Genomic DNA, 20,328 nt, shown 5'->3' with positions numbered 1-20,328 from the left:
TGCCCCTTGATATGTGGGCCTAAACCTTCTTCCCAAGACTTAACCTGAGCACTTTTAAAGACGTAAACTTTGGTGCTTAATTCCAGATATTCTAGAGTAGAGCCATTTTTTTTTGTTTTATTTTTTTATTTATTTTTATTTATTTTATTTTTTTAATTTATTTATTTATTAAAGATTTATGTCTCTTCCCCACCACCACTTCCCATTTCCCTCCCCCTCCCCCAATCAATTCCCCCTCCCTTGTCAGCCCAAAGAGCAATCAGGGTTCCCTGACCTGTGGGAAGTCTAAGGACCACTCACCGCCATCCAGGTCTAGTAAGGCGAGCATCCAAACTGCCTATGCTCCCACAAAGCCAGTACGTGCAGTAGGATCAAAAACCCATTGCCATTGATCTTGGGTTCTCAGTAGTCCTCATTGTTCGCTATGTTCAGTGAGTCCGGTTTTATCCCAGGCTTTTTCAGACCCAGGCCAGCTGGCCTTGGTGAGTTCCCGATAGAACATTCCCATGTTCTCATTAGGTGGGTGCACCCCTCGTGGTCCATTTTTGAAAACTACATTCTATTTTTAATTGATATGTATTAACTTAGTACATTTGTGTGGTAGTGTTTGCCATTTCAGTAGGAATTATAATATGTAATTTTCATAGCATATCTATTACCAAATACGATTATTTTTCTTTTATTGGCAATGTTATGGCTCAAACACAGGGTTTTGTATACACTAGGCAAGTGCTGTACCACGGAGCTATACTCCTACCCCAAAGCTAAGGTAATTATTTTTATTATTGTTTGGTATGATTCCTGACCTCAACTGAATCCCTCCCTCAGCTTTCTGAGTCAACTCCAGGAATGCACATGGAATCAGAATCTTAAGGTCAGAGCCCAAGAACTGGTTTTTGAAGTGTTGTTCTTCAAGAGTCTCTCTTGTTTCCTTCCTAATCTCTCCATGTCTACTGTGGCTTGAAGGCCAATGGGCATGTGAGGAGGGACCTCCCACTACTTGGCATTAACCTTATTTTCAGGAACAGAAATGCAGGGCATAAAGAAAACATAGTTTTCCATTTACTCAAATCTTGTATGCTTATGAGAATTGCACTTTTTGTGAGCTGTAAAGGCCATGCTTGAACTATACTCGAGTGGAAGAAGGGAGACAGAAGTAGGTGTTTCACAGTCTGAGTTGTTCTTTTCCAGAATAACACATGGGCCATTTTTTTTTTTAACTCAGGATACCTCTGCCATCAGTATGACTCTTGACCCCTTTCTGCTCCCAGCTGAGTGTCTCAGTGTGGGCTTTCCCAGGATACAGTATTGGAACTCAGAAGGAAAAGCCAAGAGGCACAAGACAACAGGAAAGTGAAGGAGTTGGACTTAGGAACAGCTCCTCTATTTTTATGTAACTTAATGATATATTTGCATAAAGTTTACAGATTTTACTGAGCTAGTTCCAGGACAGGCTCCAAAGCTACAGTGAAACCCTGTCTCAAAAAAAAAAGAAAAAATAGTTACTGGGTTCTTATTTGCAAGAACCTTCACTACAGCTGATAAAAACAAATTATTTGCCAGATAATGCCACAATTTTAGGACATCCCAAATAAGGATGTGAAAGACAACAATGTATTTATTTGGGAGAGGAGTATTTGCAACTTTGTATCTTACTATATTAGCACTCCAATCCCATCGTCAAACCTAAATAGACCTCTCATAAAACCATTCTATGGGCTATTGATATGGATCAGTGAATGAAGGCACTGCCATTCCTAAGAACCTGTGTTCAATACCCAGGAACCACAAAGCAGGAGAGAGCTGACTCCTGTAAGTTGGCCTTGGATCTCCATAATCACGCTTTTGGCAAGTTTACACCCTCCCTGCTTCTACAATATACTAAATAAATACATGCAATTTAAAAATTAAAGCACAGAAAAAATATTTAAAATTCTATTTATGAAAGAACGTTTTTACATAAAAAATAAGCTTTTTTACATAAATAAATAAGTCTGAAATCTACTGACGTTTTAAGTTTTGCTTAATCTTCAAATCTTGTTGTAAATTATTCTCTTGAAACATGACCTTAGAAAGCCACAGGATCATGGATACAGCCATTGTAAAGACAATAAAGTGCACATCTCCCTTAAGAAGCCTATTCTGTCACTTAGGCATTCCTTGTTCTTGTCCCTAACACTACTCTATTAACTCCATGCTTAAGATATATGCTAAAATTTTCTTTTTTTACAAAAAGATTAGCTTACTTTTATTTTATGTGTGTGTTTGCCTGCTTGTATGTCTATGTACCATGTGTGTGCACTGCCCATGAGGACAGAAAATCAGGGTCAAATTCCCCTTGGAACTGCAGTGGTAGACACTTGTGATTACCACATTAGTTCTGGGAATCTAACCCAGATGACTGGAAGAGCAACCAGTGCTCTGTAGCATGAATTCTAATTGATATTAATAATAAAAACCCAGAGTCAGATATAGGCATTAATGTTGAAGATCAGAGAAGCAGAGTGACCAGTCACTATCTATGCTATCTTTGCTCAGACCCAAGGAGCAATCCTGTCTCTACAAATCCTCAGACTGCACCTCCAGATTGCATCTGAGCTCTTGTCTACTTATATTCCTTTCTCCACCCAGCCACATCACTTCCTGTCTCTACCTTCCTGGTGCTGGCATTATAGGTATGAGCCACTACCGCCTGACTCTGTTTCTCTTTGAGTAGATCAAACTCATGAACGCATAGAGATCCATCTGCCTCTGTCTCCTGGGTGCTGGGATTAAAGGTGTGCGCCTGGGCTCTATGGCTAACTAGTGGCTCAGTTCTGTACTCTTTTCTTTAGTGATCAGATAACTGAAGTTTGTGATCTTATTTGTTAGATCACAAACAAAATATCACTACAGTGCTCTTAACCTTCCGAGTCATCTCTCCAGCCCCGAAAAATACATTTTAACCACCTTCAGCTCTGTTTCACACTGATTTGTTCTGAAGTTCTCCTTTGTGGTGAATCCAGGGATCTGGCTTCACTTGAGTCAAGGTCACAGCCAACACGGAGCCTATATCCAACTGCCTGTGACATTACCACTTTGCACAGAATATGGACATGTTGAGATTGCTGTTACAATCATCTTCCACATGGTATTACAAATAAGGGATCCTGTTGCCTGAGTTATCTCTGCATTGAGTTTCCATTGGGTGAGGTATCAAAATCTTTAAACTGTAACATGTATGCCAATTGACTGGAAATCCTATTAGAATAGAGATTTTTTTTATTCAGTTGCTTAAGGTAATTATCCCAGATAATCTCTAGATCAACTTTGTAGACCAAATTTGTATAATGAGATGATAAACATTTTGAATTATTAGACAATGGAAAAATATGTAGATAAATTCTGAGATCTTAATGTACTGATTTTCTTGTGAAAATTGAGCTAGCAAATTACTAAGGATTGAAGTTATATTATACATGGATATGCCTAAGTATTAACTTATTAAAACTATGTTGAAGGAAATTATTTAGCATGTTTTATTCTTGGTTGTCAATTTGACTATGTCTGGAATTAACTAAAATCCAAAAATGGAGATAGATCACACCTCTGAAGGATTTTTGCATGATAGAAAAATCCATTTTTAAGCCATATATATGTGTTAAGATGGAGTTTCACTGTGTAGCCCTGTCTGTCCTGTAAAACACTTTGTGTATCAAGCTGACCTGGAACTCGGAGACCTGCCTGCCTCTGTCTCCCAAGTGTTGGGATTAAATGTGTGCTCCATCTCTGCCCAATTTTAATCTGGATCTTGAGGTTGGAAGACATATCTTTAATTCAGATCTTGTGGTGGAAAGACACGCCTTTAACCTGGGCCACACCTTCTGCTGGAAGCATATATTAAGGACATGTAATAAGGAAGCTATTGCTCTTTGCTTGCTTGCCCTCACCTTGTTAGCAATTTAATCCCTTCACTAGCAGTAGAGCTCAATTCTTCAAGATTCCAGCATATACTGAAGATTAACACAGACATCCAGGCTTGTGAACTGAAAAACTACTGGATTCTGGAACTTTCTGTTCATAGACTGCGATTGTTGAATTTAACTGGACCACAGTCTGTGTGTCATTCTAGTATGTATGTATGTATGTATGTATGCATGCATGCGTGTATGCATGTATGTATGTGCGTGTATGTATGTATGCATGTGTGAATGTATGCATGTATGCGTGTGTGTATGCGTGTGTATATATGTATATATGCATGCATGTATGTATGCATGTGTGTATGTATGCGTGTGTATATATGTATATATGCATGCATGTATGTATGCATGCGTGTATGTATGCGTGTGTATATATGTATGTATGCATGCATGTATGTATGTATGCGTGTGTGTATATATGTGTGTGTTTGTGTGTATATATATAGAGAGCGAGAAGAAAGATTCATTCTATAAATTCTCTTAATCTAGAGAACTCTCAATAATATAGATTTTGGTACAAGAAGTGTTTCTAGGGCAACAGAAGTATAAAGCTGAATCTTTTATGTATCTGATATAGACTTTTCAATTTGCAAACAACTATAGTTACCCAATCCTTTGCAGTTACTGAAGTCTCTCCGGAGAGCTCAGCAAGTACCGATAGCCCATTGTGTGTACTAGTTTAAAAACTTAAGGCGATAAATATATTTGATTATTCTGATTCACCAATTGGAGGCAACAATGGACTTGGTAACTTTGTATTAAATGTTTGACAGTATGTGGGAAAATGAGGGAAATGATGATTTTTTTTTTTTTTTTTGCCCTTGGTATCTCTGGATAAATTGACAAAGGAAAGGAATGGGCTTTGTGATAAAATCAATCAAATTCTAGCAAGGAAGGTGAAGGACAACATTGGACTTAGTGAAAAAAATTGGCTCTCTTCAGCTGTAAATACGCATTCTAAATGTTTCTAAGAGTGTTCTGGAAGAGAATCTTCTCTCCAGCAAGCACAGAACTCAACTTGTAGAAAATCAAACAGAAACCCTCACTATATGGTTAGCTGAACTACAGCAAAAATTCAATTTTCAGTCTCTGAGGGTGTTGGTGGTTAAAGTTGGGGGTTAAAGTCAAGTTCTTCTTGATAAAGAACCGGATCCTGTAACTTCAGATAAGGATGTTTGGAAGGATCCTACTGAAGCTGAGAATTTTGAACTCTCAGATTCTCAAAGGTTTATCTTACCAGAAGAAGTCTTTCTACCCTCAACTCCACCCCCTTGAAATGTTGCCTTTTTCATCTCTGAGGAAATTAATCCTTCATTCTCAGCTAAAGCCACAGAAGCCTTCTCTGAAGGCAATTCTAGGCAAGACAATACTGATGTCGCTCAGAACCCCCCCAATAGTTGCCTCTAGGCTTATAACCGGACTTAAGATAAAACAGGCTCCTAGAGGAGAGGTAGAAAAAAGTGTAATCAATGAGAAGGTATGGTACAGTACTAAGGAGCTTAATGAGTTGACTAATTCATTCAAGCAGAAGTCTGAGGAATATGTTCAGGAACAGGTTTTAAGATTGTGAGATGAAAGTGGAGGGAATATAAACAGGATCAGGCTGAGTTTATTGATGTGGTCCCTCTGAATGGAGATTCTAGGTTTAATATGGAAACTAACACAGGTAAACAGTGTAAAACTTAGTCTGAATGGTTGACTGAAGCATTTAGTACAAGATGGCCTGCTGAAAAGGAGTTGGAGATGTTTGAAATTAGTGATTTACAGCTGATGAAGGGATTTTTTTAAGACTCAGGGAAATTACAAGGCTAGAGTAAGTATGATGTGTAAATTCTAATCCTCCACAGTGGGAAGGCCCAGAACACATGCCCTTTACTAATCCTCTAAGACACAAAAAGGCGAGAGGGCACCAGCATGTTAGATAAGTTTTCTTGTTGCTTTTTTCCATGTGCCAGACATAGGTTTGGCGAGACTTCTGCTCCATTGGACAAATTAAATGCAATGGTAAACCATGAGGTAGGAGAGGCCTAGTGGCAGCAATTGACTTACCAAGAGGAAAGGTGATTGCAATTATCACAATGGGAAACGTAGAAAAAACAATGTTTTTAATGGCCTAACCCATAAGGGCCAACACAGACAAGGTAAATTTTTTCTTCTTCTTTTTTTTTTTATTGAAAGAAAAAAGAAGAAATTCCCGTCTCTTCCCAGCCTCCCATTTCCCTCCCCCTCCTCCCACTCTTCTCCTTCTTCCCCCACTCCTCTCCCCCTCCCTCTCCAGTCTGAAGAGCAGTCAGGGTTCCCTGCCCTGTGGAAAGTCCAAGGTCCTCCCCCCTCCATCCAGGTCTAGGAAGGTGAATATCCATACTGGCTAGGCTCATAGAAAGCCAGAACATGAAGTAGGATCAAAACCCAGTGCCATTGTCTTTGGCTTCTCATCAGCCCTCATTGTCCACCATGTTCAAAGGGTCCGGTTTTATCCCATGCTTTTTCAGTCACAGCCCAGCTGGCCTTGGTGAGCTCCCAATAGATCAGCTGCACTGTCTCAGTGGGTGGATGCACCCCTCGTGGTCCTGACTTCCTTGCTCATGTTCTCCCTCCTTCTGCTCTTCATTGGGACCTTTGGAGCTCAGTCCGATGCTCCAGTGTGGGTCTCTGTCTCTATCTCCATCCATTGCCAGATGAAGGTTCTATGGTGATATGCAAGATATTCATCAGTATTGCTATAGGATAGGGTCATTTCAGGTTCCCTATCCTCAGCTGCCCAAGGAGCTAACTGGGGACATCACCCTGGGCACCTGGGAGCCCCTCTAGGGTCAAGTGTCTTGCCAACCCTAAGATGGCTCCCTTAATTAAGTTATGTGATTCCCTGCTCCTCTATCTGACCTCCCTTTCTCCCAGTCACCCCGTTTCCCCAAGTTCCCCCCATTGTCCCCTTCTTACTTTTCTCTCCCCATCTCCCCTTACCCCCGTCCCACCCCACCCCCAAGTTCCCAATTTTTTTTCCCGGCAATCTTGTTTACTTCCCATACCCATATATGTATACTTTTAGCTCCTTTATCGAAAATGAGGTGTTCATAGGTTTGTGGGTTAAAGTCTGGGTCTTCTATACGATTCCATTGGTCGACTTCTCTGTTTTTATGCCAATATCACACTGTTTTCATTACTGTAGCTCTGTAATAGAGTTTGAAGTCAGGGATGGTAATGCCTCCAGAAGTTCCTTTATTGTATAAGATTGTTTTGGCTATCCTGGGTTTTTTGTTTTTCCATATAAAGTTGATTATTGTCCTCTCAAGATCTGTGAAGAATTTTGATGGGACCTTGATGGGGATTGCATTGAATCTATAAATTGCCTTTGGTAGAATTGCCATTTTTACTATGTTGATCCTCCCAATCCAAGAGCAAGGGAGATCCTTCCATTTTCTGGTATCCTCTTCAATTTCTTTCTTCAATGCCTTAAAGTTCTTGTCAAATAGATCTTTCACTTCCTTGGTTAGAGTTACCCCAAGATATTTTATGCTGTTTGTGGCTATCGTGAAAGGTGATGCTTCTCTGATTTCCCTCTCTGCTTCCGTATCCGTTGTGTATAGGAGGACGACTGATTTTTTGGAATTGATCTTGTATCCTGCCACATTACTAAAGGTGTTTATCAGATGTAGGAGTTCTTTGGTGGAGTTTTTGGGGTCGCTTGTGTATACTATCATATCATCTGCAAATAACGAAAGTTTAACTTCTTCCTTTCCAATTCGAATCCCCTTGATCCCCTTATGTTGTCTTATTGCTATTGCTAAAACTTCAAGCACTATATTGAAGAGGTATGGAGAGAGTGGGCAGCCCTGTCATGTTCCTGATTTTAGTGGGATTGCTTTGAGTTTCTCTGCGTTTAATTTAATGTTAGCTGTCGGATTGCTGTAAATAGCTTTTATTATTTTGAGGTATGACCCTTGTATCCCTAATCTCTCCAAGACTTTTATCATAAAGGGATGTTGAATTTTGTCAAATGTTTTTTCAGCATCTAATGAAATGATCATATGGTTTTTTTCTTTCAGTTTATTTATATGCTGGATTACATTGATGGATTTTCATATGTTGAACCAGCCCTGCATCTCTGGGATGAAGCCTACTTGATCATAATGGATAATTTTTCTAATGTGTTCTTGGATTCGGTTTGCCAGTATTTTATTGAGGATTTTTGCGTCGATGTTCATGAACGAGATTGGCCTGTAATTCTCTTTCTTGGATGAGTCTTTGTGTGGTTTTGGTATCAGAATAACTGTAACTTCATAAAAGGAATTTGGCAATGACTCTTCTGTTTCTATATTGTGAAATACATTAAGGAGTATAGGTATTGAGTCTTCTTGGAATTTCTGGTAGAATTCTGCATTGAAACCATCTGGTCCTGGGCTTTTTTTGGTAGGGAGGTTTTTGATAACAGTTTCTAATTCTTTGCGACTAACAGGTCTATTTAGATTGTTCAACTGTTCCTGGTTTAACTTTGGTATATGGTATTTATCTAAAAAAGTATCCATTTCTTTTACATTTTCCAGCTTTGTGGCATACAGGCTTTTGTAGTAAGATCTAATGATTCTCTGAATTTCCTCTGTGTCTGTGGTTATGTCCCCCTTTTCATTTCTGATCTTATTAATTTGCATATTCTCTCTCTGCCGTTTGATTAGTTTGGATAGGGGTTTATAATGTTGCTGATTTTCTCCCGGAACCAGCTTTTTGTTTCATTGATTATTTGTATTGTTTTCTGTGTTTCTATTTTGTTGATTTCAGCCCTCCGTTTCATTATTTCCAGTCTTCTACTCCTCCTAGGTGAGTCTGCTTCATTTTTTTCTAGAGCTTTCAGGTGGGCTGTTAAGTCTCCAATGTGTGCTTTCTCAGTTTTCTTTAAGTGGGCACTTAGTGATATGAGCTTTCCTCTTAGGACTGCTTTCATCGTGTCCCATAAGTTCGAGTATGTTGTTTCTTTATTTTCATTGAATTCAAGGAAGACTTTAATTTCTTTCTTTATTTCTTCTTTGATCCAGCTGTGGTTCAGCAGTTGACTGTTCAGTTTCCATGAGTTTGTAGGCTTTCTGGGGGTAGCATTGTTGTTGAATTCTAACTTTAATCCATGGTGATCTAATAAGACACAGGTGGTTACTAATATTTTTTTGTAACTGTGGAGGTTTGCTTTGTTGCTGAGTATGTGGTCAATTTTCGAGAAGGTTCCATGAGCTGCAGAGAAGAAGGTATATTCTTTCCGATTTGGGTGGAATGTTCTATAGATGTCTGTTAAGTCCATTTGCTTCATTACCTCCATTAATTCTCTTATATCTCTATTAGGTTTCTGTCTGATTGACCTGTCCATTGGTGAGAGAGGTGTGTTGAAATCTCCTACTATTAGTGTGTGCGGTTTGATGGCTGCCTTGAGTTTTAGTAATGTTTCTTTTACGTATGTGGGTGCTTTTATATTAGGGGCATAGATATTCAGGATTGAGACTTCATCCTGATGAATTGTTCCTGTTATGAGTATCAAATGTCCCTCTCCATCTCTTCTGATTGATTTAAGTTTGAAGTCAACTTTCTTAGAAATTAGTATGGCCACACCTGCTTGTTTCTTAGGTCCATTTGCTTGATAAGCCTTTTCCCAGCCCTTTACTCTGAGTAGGTGCCTGTCTTTGTGGTTGAGGTGTGTTTCTTGTAGACAGCAGAATGTTGTATCCTGTTTTCGTATCCAATCTCTTAGCCTGTTCCTTTTTATAGGTGAGTTGAATCCATTGACATTAAGTGATATTAATGACCAGTGGTTGTTAACTCCGGTCACTTTTTTGGTAGTAGAGTTTGTGTGTTTCCCTTCTTTGAGTTGTGCTGGTGAAGGGTCTCTAGATGTCTGAGTTATTGTGGTCATTGTTGGACTCCTTGGTTAGTGATTTTCCTTCTATTACTTTCTGTAAGGCTGGATTTGTGGCTATGTATTGTTTAAATTTGTTTTTATCCTGGAAAATTTTGTTTTCTCCATTTATAGTGAACGAAAGCTTGGCTGGGTATAGTAGTCTGGGCTTGCACCCATGGTCTCTTACTTTCTGCAGAACATCTATCCAGGACCTTCTGGCTTTCATGGTTTCCATAGAGAAGTCAGGTGTAAGTCTGATAGGTTTACCTTTATAAGTGACTTGGCCTTTTTCCTTTCCGCTCTTAAAATTCTTTCCTTATTCTGTATGCTTTGTGTTTTGATTATTATATGGTGAGGGGATGTTTTTTTTTTTTGATCCAGCCTATTCGGTGTTCTGTATGCTTCTTGATCCTTCATGGATATATCTTTCTTTAGATTGGGAAAGTTTTCTTCTATAATTTTATTAAATATATTTTCTGGACCATTGAGCTGCACTTCTTCTCCTTCTTCTACTCCTATTATTCTTAGGTTTGGTCTTTTTTTTTTAATATAGAAGTAATTTATTTTCTCAGCTTTACTCTCAAATTCACATTTATCCATTAAATTAAAATTATGCACAGTTAATGATTCTATGAACACTTGAAATGTGACATAAACTAGTTTTCATATGTGCATTAGAACAGTATCTCTGGTGACAGGATTTATCTCTTTTTCTTTTTCTTTTTTTTTATTGCGAAAAGAAGAAAAAAAAACATAAACAAAAAACAAGTTTCCACCTCCTCCCAGCCTCCCACTTCCCTTCCCCTCCTCCCACCCTTCTCCCCCTCCTCCCACCCTTCTCCCCATCCTCCCACCCTTCTCCCCCTCCCCCCACTTCTCTCCCCCTCCCTCTCCAGTCCCCAGAGCAGTCCGGGTTCCCTGCCCTGTGTTAAGTCCTAGGTCCTCTCCGTCCATATCTAGGAAGGTGAACATCCAAACTGGCTAGGCTCCCACAAAGCCAGCACATTAAGTAGGATCAAAACCCCCTGCCATTGTCCTTGGTGTCTCATCAGCCCTCATTGTTCGCCATGTTCAGAGAGTCCGGTTTTATCCCATGCTTTTTCGGTCACAGTCCAGCTGGCCTTGGTGAGCTCCCCGTAGATCAGCTCCTCTGTCTCAGTGGGTGGATGCACGCCTCGTGGTCCCGAATTCTTTGCTCATGTTCTCCCTCCTTCTGCTCCTCCTTGGGACCTTGGGAGCTCAGTCCAGTGCTCCTGTGTGGGTCACTGTCTCGATCTCTATCCATCACCAGATGAAGATTCTATGATGATATGCAAGATATTCGTCAGTATTGCTCTAGGATAGGGTCATTTCAGGTTCCCAGTCCTCAGCTGCCCAAGGAACTAACTGGGAACCTCATCTTGGGCACTAGGGAGCCCCTCTAGGGTCAAGTCGCTTGCCCACCCTAAAGTGGCTCCCTTAACTAAGAATTGTGGTTCCGTGCTCCCCTATCCACCTTTCCTTTATCCCAATTCTCCTGTTTCCCAGGTCCCCCCTCCTTCCCTTCTACCTTTTCTCTCCCCATCTCCCCTTACCCCCATCCCTCCCCCAAGATCCCATTTTCTCCCCGGAAATTTGGTCTACTTCCCTTAGCCAAGAGGACAACTATATGTTTTTCCTTCGGTTCACCTTCTTCCTTAGCTTCTTTAGGTTCACCTATTGTAGACTCCGTGGTCCTTATTTATGGCTAGAAACCAATTATGAGTGAGTACATCCCATATTCATCTTTTTGGGTCTGGGACACCTCACTCAGGATAGTGTTTTCTATTTCCATCCATTTGCATGCAAATTTCGAGAAGTCATTGTTTTTTACCGCAGCGTAGTACTCTAGCGTGTATATATTCCATACTTTCTTCATCCATTCTTCCATTGAAGGGCATCTAGGTTGTTTCCAGGTTCTGGCTATTACAAATAATACTGCTATGAACATAGTTGAACAAATGCTTTTGTCATTTGATAGAGCATCTCTTGGGTATATTCCCAAGAGTGGTATTGCTGGGTCCAGGGGTAAGTTGATCCCGAATTTCCTGAGAAACCGAAACACTGACTTCCACAGTGGTTGCACAAGATTGCATTCCCACCAGCAATGGATGAGGGTACCCGTTCTTCCACAGCCTCTCCAGCAAATGTTATCCTTGGTGTTTTTGAGTTTAGCCATTCTGACAGGTGTAAGATGATATCTCAAAGTTGTTTTGATTTGCATTTCCCTGATTGCTAAGGAAGTTGAGCACGACCTTAAGTGTCTTTTGGCCATTTGAACTTCTTCTGTTGAGAATTCTCTGTTCAGTTCAGTGCCCCATTTTTTAATTGGGTTGATTAGCATTTTAAAGTCTAGTTTCTTGAGTTCTTTATATATTTTGGAGATCAGACCTTTGTCTGTTGTGGGGTTGGTGAAGATCTTCTCCCAGTCAGTAGGTTGCCTTTGTGTCTTAGTGACAGTGTCCTTTGCTTTACAGAAGCTTCTCAGTTTAAGTAGGTCCCATTTATTCAATGTTGCCCTTAATGTCTGTGCTTCTGGGGTTATACATAGGAAGCGATCTCCTGTGCCCATCTGTTGTAGGGTATTTCCCACTTTCTCTTCTATCCTTTTCAGTGTGTACGGGCTGATATTGAGGTCTTTAATCCATTTGAACTTGAGTTTTGTGCACGGTGAGAGATATGGGTCTATTTTCATTCTTCTACAGGTTGACATCCAGTTGTGCCAGCACCATTTGTTGAAGATGCTTTCTTTCTTCCATTGCATACTTTTAGCTCCTTTATTGAAAATGAGGTGTTCATAGGTTTGTGGGATAAAATCCGGGTCTTCTATACGATTCCATTGGTCGACTTCTCTGTTTTTATGCCAGTACCACACTGTTTTCATTACTGTAGCTCTGTAATAGAGTTTGAAGTCAGGGATGGTAATGCCTCCAGAAGATCCTTTATTGTATAGGATTGTTTTGGCTATCCTGGGTTTTTTGTTTTTCCATATAAAGTTGATTATTGTCCTCTCAAGATCTGTGAAGAATTTTGATGGGATCTTGATGGGGATTGCATTGAATCTATAAATTGCCTTTGGTAGAATTGCCATTTTTACTATGTTGATCCTCCCAATCCAAGAGCAAGGGAGGTCCATCCATTTTTTGGTATCCTCTTCAATTTCTTTCTTCAATGCCTTAAAGTTCTTGTCAAATAGATCTTTCACTTCCTTGGTTAGATTTACCCCCAGATATTTTATGCTGTTTGTGGCTATCGTGAATGGTGAAGCTTCTCTGATTTCCCTCTCTGCTTCCCTATCCTTTGTGTATAAGAGGGCGACTGATTTTTTGGAGTTGATCTTGTATCCTGCCACATTACTAAAGCTGTTTATCAGCTGTATAAGTTCTTTGGTGGAGTTTTGGGGGTCGCTTATGTACACTATCATATCATCTGCAAATAACAAAAGTTTAACTTCTTCCTTTCCAATTCGAATCCCCTTGATCCCCTTATGTTGTCTTATTGCTATTGCTAGAACTTCAAGCACTATATTGAAGAGGTATGGTGGGAGTGGACAGCCTTGCCGTGTTCCTGAGTTAAGCGGGATGGCTTTGAGTTTCTCTGCGTTTAATTTAATGTTAGCTGTCGGCTTGCTGTATATAGCTTTTATTATATATAGGTATGACCCTTGTATCCCTAATCTCTCCAAGACTTTTAACATAAATGGATGTTGAATTTTGTCAAATGCTTTTTCAGCATCTAATGAAATGATCATATGGTTTTTTTCTTTCAGTTTATTTATATGCTGGATTACATTGATAGATTTTCGTATGTTGAACCAGCCCTGCATCTGAGGAATGAAGCCTACTTGATCATAATGGATAATTTTTCGGATGTGTTCTTGGATTCGATTTGCCAGTATTTTGTTGAGGATTTTTGCGTCGATATTCATGAGTGAGATTGGCCTGTAGTTCTCTTTCCTGGTTGAGTCTTTGAGTGGTATTGGTATCAGAGTAATTGTGGCTTCATAAAAGGAATTTGATAATGACCCTTCTGATTCTATATTGTGGAATACATTAAGGAATATAGGTATTAGGTCTTCTTGGAAGTTCTGGTAGAATTCTGCATTGAAACCATCTGGTCCTGGGCTTTTTTTGGTAGGGAGGTTTTTGATAACAGCTTCTAATTCTTCGCGACTTACAGGTCTGTTTAGATTGTTCACCTGGTCCTGGTTTAGTTTTGGTAAATGGTATTTATCTAAAAAAGCGTCCATTTCTTTTACATTTTCCAGTTTTGTGGCATATAGGCTTTTGTAGTAAGATCTAATGACTCTCTGAATTTCCTCTGTGTCTGTGGTTTTGTCCCCCTTTTCATTTCTGATCTTATTAATTTGCGTGTTCTCTCTCTTTCGTTTGATTAGTATGGATAGGGGTTTATCTATCTTGTTGATTTTCTCCAGGAACCAGCTTTTTGTTTCATTGATTCTTTGGATTGTTTTCTGTGTTTCTATTTTGTTGATTTCAGCCCTCAATTTGATTATTTCCAGTCTTCTACTCCTCCTAGGTGAGTCTGCTTCTTTTTTTTCTAGAGCTTTCAAGTGGGCTGTTAAGTCTCCAATATGTGCTTTCTCTGTTTTCTTTAGGTGGGCACTTAGTGCTATGAACTTTCCTCTCAGGACTGCTTTCTTAGTGTCCCATAAGTTCGAGTATGTTGTTTCTTTATTTTCATTGAATTCAAGGAAGACTTTAATTTCTTTCTTTATTTCTTCCTTAATCCAGGTATGGTTCAGTAGATGACTGTTCAGTTTCCATGAGTTTGTAGGCTTTCTGGGGGTAGCATTGTTGTTGAATTCTAACTTTAATCCATGGTGATCTGATAAGACACAGGTGGTTACTAACCTTTTTTTGTAACTGTGTAAGTTCACTTTGTTACCAAGTATGTGGTCAATTTTTGAGAAGGTTCCATGAGCTGCAGAGAAGAAGGTATATTCTTTCCTCTTTGGGTGGAATAATCTATAGATGTCTGTTAAGTCCATTTGCTTCATTACCTCCATTAATTCTCTAATTTCTCTGTTAGGTTTCTGTCTGATTGACCTGTCCATTGGTGAGAGAGGAGTGTTGAAGTCTCCTACTATTAGTGTGTGCGGTTTGATGGCTGCCTTGAGTTTTAGTAATGTTTCTTTTACGTACGTGGGTGCTTTTATATTAGGGGCATAGATATTCAGGATTGAGACTTCATCCTGATGAATTGTTCCTGTTATGAGTATCAAATGTCCCTCTCCATCTCTTCTGATTGATTTAAGTTTGAAGTCTACTTTGTTAGAAATTAGTATGGCCACACCTGCTTGTTTCTTAGGTCCATTTGCTTGATAAGCCTTTTCCCAGCCCTTTACTCTGAGTAGGTGCCTGTCTTTGTGGTTGAGGTGTGTTTCTTGTAGACAGCAGAATGTTGGATCCTGTTTTCTTATCCAATCTCTTAGCCTGTTCCTTTTTATAGGTGAGTTGAGCCCATTGATATTAAGTGATATTAATGACCAGTGGTTGTTAACTCTGGTCATTTTTTTTAGTAGTAGAGTTTGTGTGTTTCCCTTCTTTGAGTTGTGCTGGTGAAGGGTCTCTAGATGTCTGAGTTATTGTGGTCATTGTTGGACTCCTTGGTTAGTGATTTTCCTTCTATTACTTTCTGTAAGGCTGGATTTGTGGCTACATATTGTTTAAATTTGTTTTTATCCTGGAAAATTTTGTTTTCTCCATTTATAGTGAATGAAAGTTTGGCTGGATATAGTAGTCTGGGCTTGCATCCGTGGTCTCTTAGTTTTTGGAGAACATCTATCCAGGACCTTCTGGCTTTCATGGTTTCCATAGAGAAGTCAGGTGTAAGTCTGATAGGTTTACCTTTATAAGTAACTTGGCCTTTTTCCTTTGCGGCTCTTAATATTCTTTCTTTATTCTGTATATTTTGTGTTTTGATTATTATATGGCGAGGGGATGTTTTCTTTTGATCCAGCCTATTTGGTGTTCTGTATGCCTCTTGAACCTTCATAGGTACATCTGTCTTCAGGTTGGGAAAGTTTTCTTCTATAATTTTATTAAGTATATTTTCTGTACCGTTGAGCTGCACTTCTTCTCCTTCTTCTACTCCAATTATTCTTAGGTTTGGTCTTTTTATTGTGTCCCATATTTCCTTAATGTTTTGTGATGAGAGTTTGTTGGACTTGCTGTTTTCTTTGATCAGAGTGTTTATTTTCTCTATGTTATCCTCAGAATCTGAGATTCTTTCTTCTATCTCTTGTATTCTGCTGGTTATACTTGAATCTGTAGTCTCTATTCGTTTACCTAGATTTTCCATGTCCAGTCGGCCCTCTGTTTGTGTTTTCTTCTTTGCCTCCATTTCAGTTTTCAAGTCATGAACTGTTTCCTTTATCTGCTTGATTGTTTTTCCTTGGTTTCCTAGGGTATCATTCACTGATTTACTCAATTCCTCGAACTTTCTATTATACTTCTCATCCATTTCTATAAGGGCGTTTTTTATATGCTGTTTAAGGGTGTCAATCACTTTCATGAAGTCAGTTTTTTCTACTTCTTCTTGATTAAGGTGTTCATGTCCTCCTGTTGTGGGGTCACTGGCTTCTGGTGGTTTCGTGTTGTTTTTCAGATTGTTGGGAGAATTCCTGCATTGGCGTCTGCCCATCTCTTCCTCCCAATACTCCCCTTTGGATCTTCTTTTATAGGATCAGGTCTTCTTGCCCACTGATGTACCTTCCCAGTGATGTCACTCCCCAGAGATGTTTCTCCACAATGATGTTTCACTCGGTGCCCAGAAGGAAACTCCACGCTGCTCGGTTAGCTCGCGAACAAAGGGCCCACCCTGCTCGCTGCGGGCAGGCTATGGGAACAAAGGAGCTACCGGCCGCCCCTATGTCCTCCCGGTTCAGATTCGGTCCCAGCGCCCTAGCAGGCTGGGCAGGGAGGCGCTATGCCCCATAGGAGGGAGGGAGACATGGGGTGTGGGGATCTGGATGTAAGCTGAGTGGGATAGGAAGACAGAGGGGGTTTGGGCAGTATAGCCCCTGTAGGATGGCCAGGAAGTGTGGGCGGGCTGAGGTATGATCCCAGCTGCCGCAGCACTCACTCACCACAATGATGTTTCACTCGGTGCCCAGATCGAAACTCTGCGCTGCTTGGTTAGCTCGCGAACAAAGGGCCCACCCCGCTCGCTGCGGGCAGGCTATGGAACAAAGGAGCTACCGGCCACCCCTATGTCCTCCTGGTTCAGATTCGGTCCCAGCGCCCTAGCAGGCTGGGCAGGGAGGCGCTATGCCCCAAAGGAGGGAGGGAGACAGGGGGTGTGGGGATCTGGATGTAAGCTGAGTGGGATAGTAAGAGAGAGGGCTAGGTTTGATCTTTTTATTGTGTCCCATATTTCCTGAATTTTTTGTGATGAGAGTTTGTTGGACTTGCTGTTATCTTTGATCAGTGCGTTTATTTTCTCTATGTTATCTTCAGAATCTGAGATTCTTTCTTCTATCTCTTGTATTCTGCTGGTTATGCTTTTTTCTGTAGTCTCTATGTGTTTACCTAGACTTTCCATGTCCAGCCGGCCCTCTTTTTGTGTTTTCTTCCTTGTCTCCAATTCAGTTTTCAAGTCTTTAACTGTTTCCATTATCTGTTTGATTATTTTTCCTTGGTTTCCTAGGGTATCATTCACTGCTTTATTCAATTCCTCGAACTTTCTGTTATACTTCTCATCCATTTCTATAAGGGCATTTTTTACATGCTTTTTAAGGATGTCAATCACTTTCATAAAGTCCATTTTTTCTACTTCTTCTTGATTAAGGTGTTCATGTCCTCCTGTTGTGAGGTCGCTGGGTTCTGGTGGTTTCCTGTTGTTTTTTAGATTGTTGGGTGAATTCTTGCATTGGCGCCTGCCCATCTCTTCCTCCCCTAAGGATCTTCTTTTATAGGATCAGGTCTCCTTGCCCACTGATGTACCTTCCCAGTGATGGCACTCTCCTGTGATGGCTCTTTAGGTGCCCCAGTGATGGCTCTCCTGGTGCTGAGATCAGCTCTCTGTGCTCGTTGGGTAGCTCATAAACAAACTGCCTACCTTGTTTGCTCCAGGCATGCTATTGGAACAAAGGAATTCCAGCCCGCCCGGCTGCCCTCCGGATTCGATCCCAGTGCCCAGACAGGCTGAGCTGGGAGATGTTATGTGCCCAAAGACAGCAGGGAGGCAGAAGTGGGGAGGGTTCTGGATGCAAGCTGGGTGAGATAGGAAGAGAGAGGCAGTATGCAGGAGTATAGGCCCTGCAGGAAGTAGTTCCTTGTCCCGGGCTGCTGCCAAGGGTCAGGAACTCTCTCACCCCAGAGATGGTTCTCCTGGAGCCCAGATCAGATCTCCGTGCTGGTTGGGTAGCTCATAAACAAAGCGCCTACCTTGCTTGCTGCAGGGAGGCTATTGAAACAAAGGAATTCCCGCCCGCCCGGTGGCCCTCCGGATTCCATCCCAGGGCCCAGACAGGCTGAGCTGGGTGCTGTTATGTGCCCGAAGATGGCAGGGAGGCAGAAGTGGCAAGGTGAATTTTATAGTGGCAAAACTTCTATGGATCTTCGGGACTGGCTGATCTCATGGGGTTTCCAGGCATGAAATAGGTAAGAAGCCCTATTGATTTTCTGTTTTATCTGTGCAAGCAAAAAAAAAAAAAAACTCAAACAAATGAAAGAAAGGCTGTATTGTATCCTGGCAAAAGGTAGTCTCAGTCAGTGAATCAATTTCCAGACTTGAACCAATTTACAGATCCAAAACTCATTGAATGGAATGGTAGCCAGGTACCTCTGAGGAAGGATCCTGATAAGACACCTAGAAGTTTTAAAGTTAGCCTTTCTCCAGTTCTTCCCCAGAAGGACATACAGCCTTTTACAATGGTTACTGTATAGCAGAGGGAAGGAAACAATCAGACTTTCCAGGGTCTGTTGGATAATGGTTGAATTGATGCTGATTCTGAATGATTCAAGGAACATTATGGCCCTCCCACTAAAGTAGGGGATTATGGAGGTCAGGTGATTAAGGGAGTTTTCGATGATGTTTAACCCATAGTAGGTCTAGTAGGTCCCCAAACTCATCCTGTTGTTATTTCTCCAGTTCCAGAATGTAAATTGGGATATATATACTTAGAAGTTGACAATGAAACATGTGTCTTCCAATCTCAAGATCCAGTTTAAAACTGGACATTGGTTCCCTTACCTGTGTGTTGATGGCTATTATGGTTGGAAATGCAACCTTTAGAATTGCTTCTGCCAAAGAAAGTAGTGAATCATAAACAATGTCGCATCCCTGGAGAAACTGCAGAAGTTAGTGTCACCATCAAAGATTTGAAAGATGCTGATGTTCCCACCACATCTCTCTTTACCTCTCCTATCTTACCAGTGCAGATGACAGCTTCATCATGGAGAATGATAGCTGACTATCAAAAACACAGTCAGGTAGTAAATCTGATTGCAACTGCTATACCAGATATAGTGTCCTTACTTGAGCAAATTAACACATCTCCTGGTATATGGTATGCATTATTGATTTAGCAAATGCCTTTCTCTCAGTACCTGTCCATAAGTTTCACCAGAAGCAATATGCATTTAGTTGGCAAGGCCAGAAATATAGGAATACTTTTTTGTTTTGCATCAGGGATATAGTAACTCTCCTGCCCTGTTTCATAACTTTTAGTTAGAAGGGATCTTGATCATTTGTTTCTTCCACAAAATACATTGGTGCACTATATTGACAACATTATACTGATTGGACCAAGTAAGCAGGAGGTAGCAACCACTTTGAATCCATTGGTAACACATGCATGTCAGTGCATGGGAAATAAATTTAACTAAAATTCAAGGACCTTCTGCCTCAGGGAAATTCTTAGGAATCCAGTGGTATGGAGCATACAAAGATGTTCCTAAAGTGAAGGATAAGTTATTGTACCTGGTTCTTCCTACTAATAAGATAGAAGTATAATGTTTAGTGGGCCTACTTGGATTTTGGAGACAACACATTCCCCACTTTGGTGTTTTATGCTGGCCTACATACCAAGTGAGTCAGAAGGCTGCTAGCTTTATATAGGGCCTGGAACAGGAGAAGGCTCTTCAACAGCTCCAGGCTGTTGTGCAGGCGCTACCACTCAGAAATTATGATCCAGCAGACCCATTGATACTTGAGATGTCAGTGGCAGATAGGGATTTTTGGAGCCTTTGGCAGACCCCCATGGTCTTATGCATCACATAAGAGACCTTTAGGAGTTTAGAGTAAGACATCATCTGCATACAACTATTTTGCCTTTGAAAGACAGCTCTCAGCCTACTATTGAAACTTTGACAATGGGTTACCAAGTTACTATGTGACCTGAACTGCCCATCATGAGATTGATGTTATCAGGCCTATGAAGTCATAAACTAGGATGTATCTATGGAAGTGGTATATACCAGATTGGGTCTAAGCAGGTCCTGA

Source organism: Microtus oregoni, unplaced genomic scaffold (genome assembly GCF_018167655.1).
Source record: "Microtus oregoni isolate MIOR12 unplaced genomic scaffold, Mior012 000010F_ref0000083, whole genome shotgun sequence".
Lineage (NCBI taxonomy): Eukaryota > Metazoa > Chordata > Mammalia > Rodentia > Cricetidae > Microtus > Microtus oregoni.
This window is presented reverse-complemented; position numbering follows the sequence as displayed.